This window comes from Pteropus vampyrus, unplaced genomic scaffold, assembly GCF_000151845.1.
Source record: "Pteropus vampyrus isolate Shadow unplaced genomic scaffold, Pvam_2.0 Scaffold20, whole genome shotgun sequence".
Lineage (NCBI taxonomy): Eukaryota > Metazoa > Chordata > Mammalia > Chiroptera > Pteropodidae > Pteropus > Pteropus vampyrus.
Window position 1 is genome coordinate 15359408 of NW_011888801.1, and position 6654 is coordinate 15366061.

The window sequence follows — 6654 nt, forward strand, 5'->3', positions numbered from 1 at the left end:
ATTTTCTTTTAATTCCTGCATTTGCTCAAAATTATTCTATATTTTGTTTTTTAATTCATTTTTTATACAGCTGATGTTTTCTTTTGCTTCCAATTGCTTCTTTTTCTTAATGTCATAAAGAAATTGTACTTGCATTTTACCATCAGATTAATATTGTCCGAGTTCTTAATCATATAGTTTGTTTATTGGCAATCATTCTTCTGGAAGACATTCTCTACATAATCATTTGCCTTTTGTTCTAATTTAGAATGCTTTAATTATCTTACAATTTATTTTGAAATACTTTCAAATTTACAGAAAAATTAAACCTTTCACTCAGATTCCTTAGCTATTGATTTTCGTCATATTTATACCCTCTCTCTGTGGGTATATATAGCAACTATCATTAGTCTTTTTCTGAACCATTTGATATTGAAATGCAGACATGATGCCCCTCCAGCTATATATACTCCAGTGTGTTTTTTCCCTGTGTAAGGACACTCTCCAATGCAACTTCCATGCAACCCTCCAAAAAATGAAATCAATATTGAATGATACAATATTATCATCCAGTCTACAGACCTCATTCAAATTTCACTAACCTCTACAACAATATTTCTTTTTCCTCTCTGGTTTAGGATCCTGGAGCAACCTTGGAGGGCCTTGGAAATAGAAACTTTAAGTCCTGCCTGACATGTATAAAATTGTCCTACATATGCCCTCAGACTTGATTGGTGCTTTGGCTGGATTTAGAAGTCTTTTCCTCAAAAGTTTAAAGGCATTGAACTACTGACTTCTGTGTACACTGTTGCTGATGGAATACTAATGCCAATCTAATAATTATATCTTTGTCAATTAGTAAGGTGGGTTTTGTTTGTTTGATTGTTTCCAGAGACTTAAAAGCATTTTCTCTGGCTTTGGACATCTAAAATTTCATTGATTTTTATCCATTTTTCTTAATATTAGGTGTATCTATTCTGAAGTCTCAACATTTTCAACAACTCAGGATTTTTAAAAAAATTCCCTGTGTCCTCTTAGAGCTAACAGCTGGCCCCAGCACTGCATCTGGCTGTTAGGGCAATAATGGGACTTCGAGTGCTCTTCAGAGGCTCAGATCCTCATCACCCTTCACGTTCTCCTATGGGGGTGGGCCACTGGGACGAAGGTCACAGAAGAGACAAATAACGCCCAAGGGAATATGGGTCTTTTTTTTTATTTTATTTTTTTTATTTTTTTGCCATAAAGCAGAGGTCCAGGAGGCCTGGGCACCACCTACTGGAAAGCAAAAGAAAAACTTCTTAACCTGCCAAAGAGAGGTCACTCTAAATAATATTTTTAAGTACATTCTCATTAATGCCTAGGTAGAGAAATAATCCATCAAACATCATGAACAACCAAGGTGACAAGTCAGCTCAGAAAGAAAATAAAAATCTTTCCAGAAAATATACTTAAAAATATAGAAATGCGATTTAAATGATGAAGAATTCAAGATTGCACTTCTGAAAAACTCAAAGAGATGCAAAAAAATTCTGATCGGCAGTTCAATGAGCTCAGAAACAAAATCAGTGAACAACAGGATACTTTACCAAGGAGACTGAAACTCTAAAAATAACCAAATAGAACTTTTGGAGCTCAATAAAAGAGATGAAGAGTGAAGTAGCAAGCTTAGGAAATAGAGGTGAACAGAGGGAGGAAAGACTTAGTGATTCTGAAGACAGAAATCTGGAAATGACACAGATGGAAGAACAGAGAGACTTGCAAGTGAAATAAAATGAAAGAACTGTACAAGAACTATCTGATGCCATCAAGAAAAGCAACATAAGAATAATGGGTAAACCAAAAGGAGAAGAGAGGGGGAAGAGAACAGAGAGCCTGTTTAGTCAACGTAAATTTCTCAAACCTATGGAAATAACTGAATCCTGGAACATAAGAAGCAAACAGAATACCTAATTATCTCAATCCAAGAAGGCCTTCTCCAAGACACATTATATTAAAACTGTCAAAAACTAATGATGAAGAAAGAATTCTGAAGGCAGCAAGGGAAAAAAAGATGGTAAGCTATAAAGGAAAACTCGTTAAATTATCATCGAACTTTTCAGCAGAGTGGAATCAAATATTCAAACTATTGAAAGAGGAATTACCAGCCAAGAATAATATATCTAGCAAAGTTCACCTTTAGATATGAAGGAAAAATAAAGATCTTTTTAGACATACGGAAGCTAAGGGAATTTTCCACCACTAAGCCTGCATTACAGGAAATACTGAAGGAAGTCATTCTACCTAAAACAAAAGGACAAAAAATACAAAACTATGAGTGAGATGACTAACAGACAGACAGAAACAGGAAAGTACAACCCTTATTAAGAACAAGGTATGATAAACTTAAATATTACATAATGGTTAAAGGTCAAAAAAAATTTTTAAAGAGAATACAACAGCTACTACAATCTAGAAATGAACTCACAGCATAAATAGAGATAATTTGAGACAAAAATATCTCAAAAGGAGAGGGAGTAAAGATCTCAATCTGCAAAGGAGAATGGAGATAAGACACAAGCAGAAGAAAATGGACCAATGTATATACGAAACTTTCCTTTACATAAACTTAATGGTAACCACACACACACACACAAATCCAGAACTGAGACACATAACAGAAAACAAGAGGGAATAAAGGGAAAAAATCATTGAACACTACCAAATTAGAATAACAGACAGAAACACGAGGACAAAGAAACAATGAAGACACCCAGGTACCAAAAAACAAAAGATAAAATGACTATATGAAAACCAAATATTTTAATAATTGCCCTAAATGTAAATGGACTGAACTAACCAATAAAAAGGCACAGAGTAGCAGATTGGATGAAAAAATAAAACCAAACCAAATGCTGCCTTCAAGAGACATGGCTCAGTTTCAAGAAAAATATAGACTTAACGTGAAAGGCTGGTAAACAATACCCCAAGCAAATGGCATCCAGAGAATAGCAGGTGTAGATTTACTTATATCTGACAAAACAAACTTCAAGGTAAGAAAGGTAACAAGAAACAGAGATGGACACTTAATAATAAAGAGGGCAATACATCAAGAAGACATAACACTTATCAATATATAATGTTCCAATTGGGTGCACCAAAAAGCACCTAACAGAACTAAAGAGAGAAACTGACAAAAACATAATTGTAGTAGGGGACCTAAATACCACGTTGGATAGATCATCTGAACTGAAAAATTAATATGGAAATATCAATCTTAAATGACACAAAAGACCAATTGGACACAATCAACATTTACAGAGCCTATTATCTGTATGTATAAACAGCAGATTATACATTCTTCTCTAGTGCACATGGAACATTCTTGAGGATAGACTGTATGTTGGAACACAAAACTAGCCTCAACAAATTTAAGAAGATTGAAATCATACTAAGCATATTCTTTGACCATAATGCTTTGAAACTGGAGATCAACAGCAAAAAGAAAAGTGGGGAAACCCACAAATATGTGGAAATTAAACATGCTACTAATGAATGACTGGATCATAGAAGGAAAAAAGAGAAATTAAGAGTTACATAAACATATGACAATGAAAATATGAGATGTCAAAACTTTTGGGAAACAGCAAAAGCGGTAATAAGAGGAAAGTTCCTATCATTACAGGCCTATCTCCAGAAACAAAAGTGAGCCCAATTAAAAAACTAGTAAAAGAACAACAAATGAAGCCCAAAGTCAGCAGAAGGAAGGAAATAATCAAAATTAGAGCAAAATTAAATTGTAATTGAAAAAATTAGAAAAAATTAATGCAAAAAAGAGCTGGATCTCTGAAAAGAATAATATATGTGCAGCCGAAGTGAGCACTGAAAAGTTTAATAAATGTGAGAAACTTCTGGCTAGATGCACTAAGGAAAAAAGAGAAGGATGCAAAATCAGAAATGGAAAAGAAGTTATGACAGATACTACTGAAATACAAAGTATCATACAAGAATACTATGAAAGCTTGTATGCCACCAAATTCAATAACCTAGAAGAAATGGGCAAGTTCTTACCCTCCTAGACTGAAGGACTGGAAAATCTAAAAAAACCAATCAACAGTAAAGAAATTGAAACAATCATCAAAAACCTCCCAAAAAGTAAAAGCCCAGGACCAGATGGCTTCACTGGTAAATTCTACCAAATCATCAAAGATGATTTAATACCTGTTCTTTTCAAACTTTTCCAAAAGTTTGAATAAGAGGCACTACTTCCTCATTTTATGAGACCAACATTACCCTGAGACCAAAACTTGGTGAAGGTAACATTTGGAAAAGAAAACTGTAGACCAATACCTCTGATGAATACAAATGCAAAAGTCTTAACCAAAATACTAGAAAATTGAATACATTAAAAAAGATTATTCATCATGATCAAGTGGCCTTCATTTCAGGGGCACTAGGATGTTTTAACACATGCAAATTGATAAATGTGATATACCACATAAGCAAAACAAAGGATGACAATTAATACGATCGTATCAATACATGCAGAAAAAGCCCTTGACAAGATAAAGCATTCATTTATGATGAAACACTTAACAAAATGGATATAGAAGGAAAGTACCTTAACATAATAAAGGCTACATATGACAAGCCTTCAGCTAACATCATACTTAATGGTGAAAAATTAAAAGCCTTCCCTCTAAAATCAGACAAGAACAGACGAGGCTATTCGCTATTACCACTATTACTCAATATAATGTTGAAAGTCCTAGCTAGAGCAATCAAGCAAGAGAAAGAAATAAAAGTCATCCAAATTGGGATGAAGAAATCAAATTGTCACTTTTTTGTAGATGACAGAATTCTCTCTATAAAAAACCCTAAAGACTCCACTAAAAAATCTATTAAAAACAAACAAATACAAATGAAATTTCAGGATACGAAATTAACATACAAAAATCTATAGCATTCTTCTACACTAATAACAAATTTTTAGAAAAGTAAATAATTATAAAAAATTCCTTTTGCAATTGCAACAACAACAAAATAATAAAATACGTAGGAATAAACCTAATGACGCATCTGAAGGACTTATACACTGAAAACTATAAGAAATAGGAGAAGACACAAAGAAATGGAAAGATATTCCGTGTTCTTGGATTGGAAGATAGTCATTTCAACATAGTTAAAATGACCTCATTACTCAAAGCAATATACAGATTTAATACAATCCCCATCAAAATCCCAATAACATTTTTTAAAGAAATAGAACAAAAAATCATTAGATTTGTATGGAAGCACAGAAGACCCCGAATAATCAAAGCCATCCTGAAAAAAAAAGAACAAGTTTAGAGATATTACTCTGCCTGACTTCAAATTATACTATAAAGCAACAATTATCAAAACAGCATGGTCTTGGCAAAAAAAAAGATGCACAGGACCATGGAACAGAATTGAGAGTCCAAAGATAAACCCCCATATGTATGGGCAAATAATTTTTGACAAAGGAGCCAAAAACATAAAATGGAGAAAGAAAAGCCTCTTCAATAAATGGTGCTGAGAAGATTGGAAAGCCACATACTAAAGAATGAATCTAGACTGCTATCTGTCACAATACATTAAAATTAACTCAAAATGGACCAACAACTTTAATATAAGACCTGAAACAATAAATAGCACAAAAGAAAGCATAGATACTAAAACCCATGGACCTTGGATTTAGAGAGGATTTTATCAATTTGATGTCAAAGTCAAGGGAAGTAAAATAAAAAATAAATGATGGGACTATATCAAACTAAAAAGTATTCTGCACAGCAAAAGAAACCATCAACAAAACAAAGAAACAACCAACTGCATGAGAGAAGTTATTTGCAAACAATGTCTCCGATAAGGAGCTAATATCCAAAATATACAAAGAACTCATATAACTCAACAACAACAAAAACAATCCAATTAAAAATGGGCAGAGGACCTGAACAGACACTTCTCCCAAGAAGATATATAAACGGCTAACCGACGTATGAAAAGATGCTCAACTTCACCGGCTATTAGGGAAATGCAAATCAAAACCACAATGAGATACCACCTCACACCTGTTAGAATGGCTCTCATCAACAGGACAAGTAATAAGTGTTGGAAAGGATGCAGAGAGAAAGGAACCTTCATACACTGCTGATGGGAATGTAAACTGGTATAGCCACTATGGAAAACAGTATGCAGATTCCTCAAAAAATTAAAAATAGAATGACCATGACCCAACAATCCCTCTTCTGGGTATTTACCCAAAAAAATCTGAAAAAACTTATTTATAAGGTATATGAACCCTGATGTTCATAGCAGCATTTTTCACAGTGACCAAGACATGGAAACAGCCGAAGTGTCCTTCAATAGATGATTGGATAAAGAAGATGTGGTACATATATACAATGGATATTACTCAGCCATAAGAAGAGATGAAATACTGCCATTTGTGATAACATGGATCGATCTTCAGGTTATCATCCTAAGTGAAATAAGTCAGAAAAAGTTCAGAACTATATGATTTCACTTAAATGTGGAATATAAATCTGAAAGTGACAAGATAAACAGACACTCATGGACACAGACAACAATTTAGTGGTTACCAGAGGGAAGCAGGGAAGGGAGGAAGATAGGTAAAGGTAAAGGGGATCAAATATATAGTGATGGAAGGAAATTTAACTT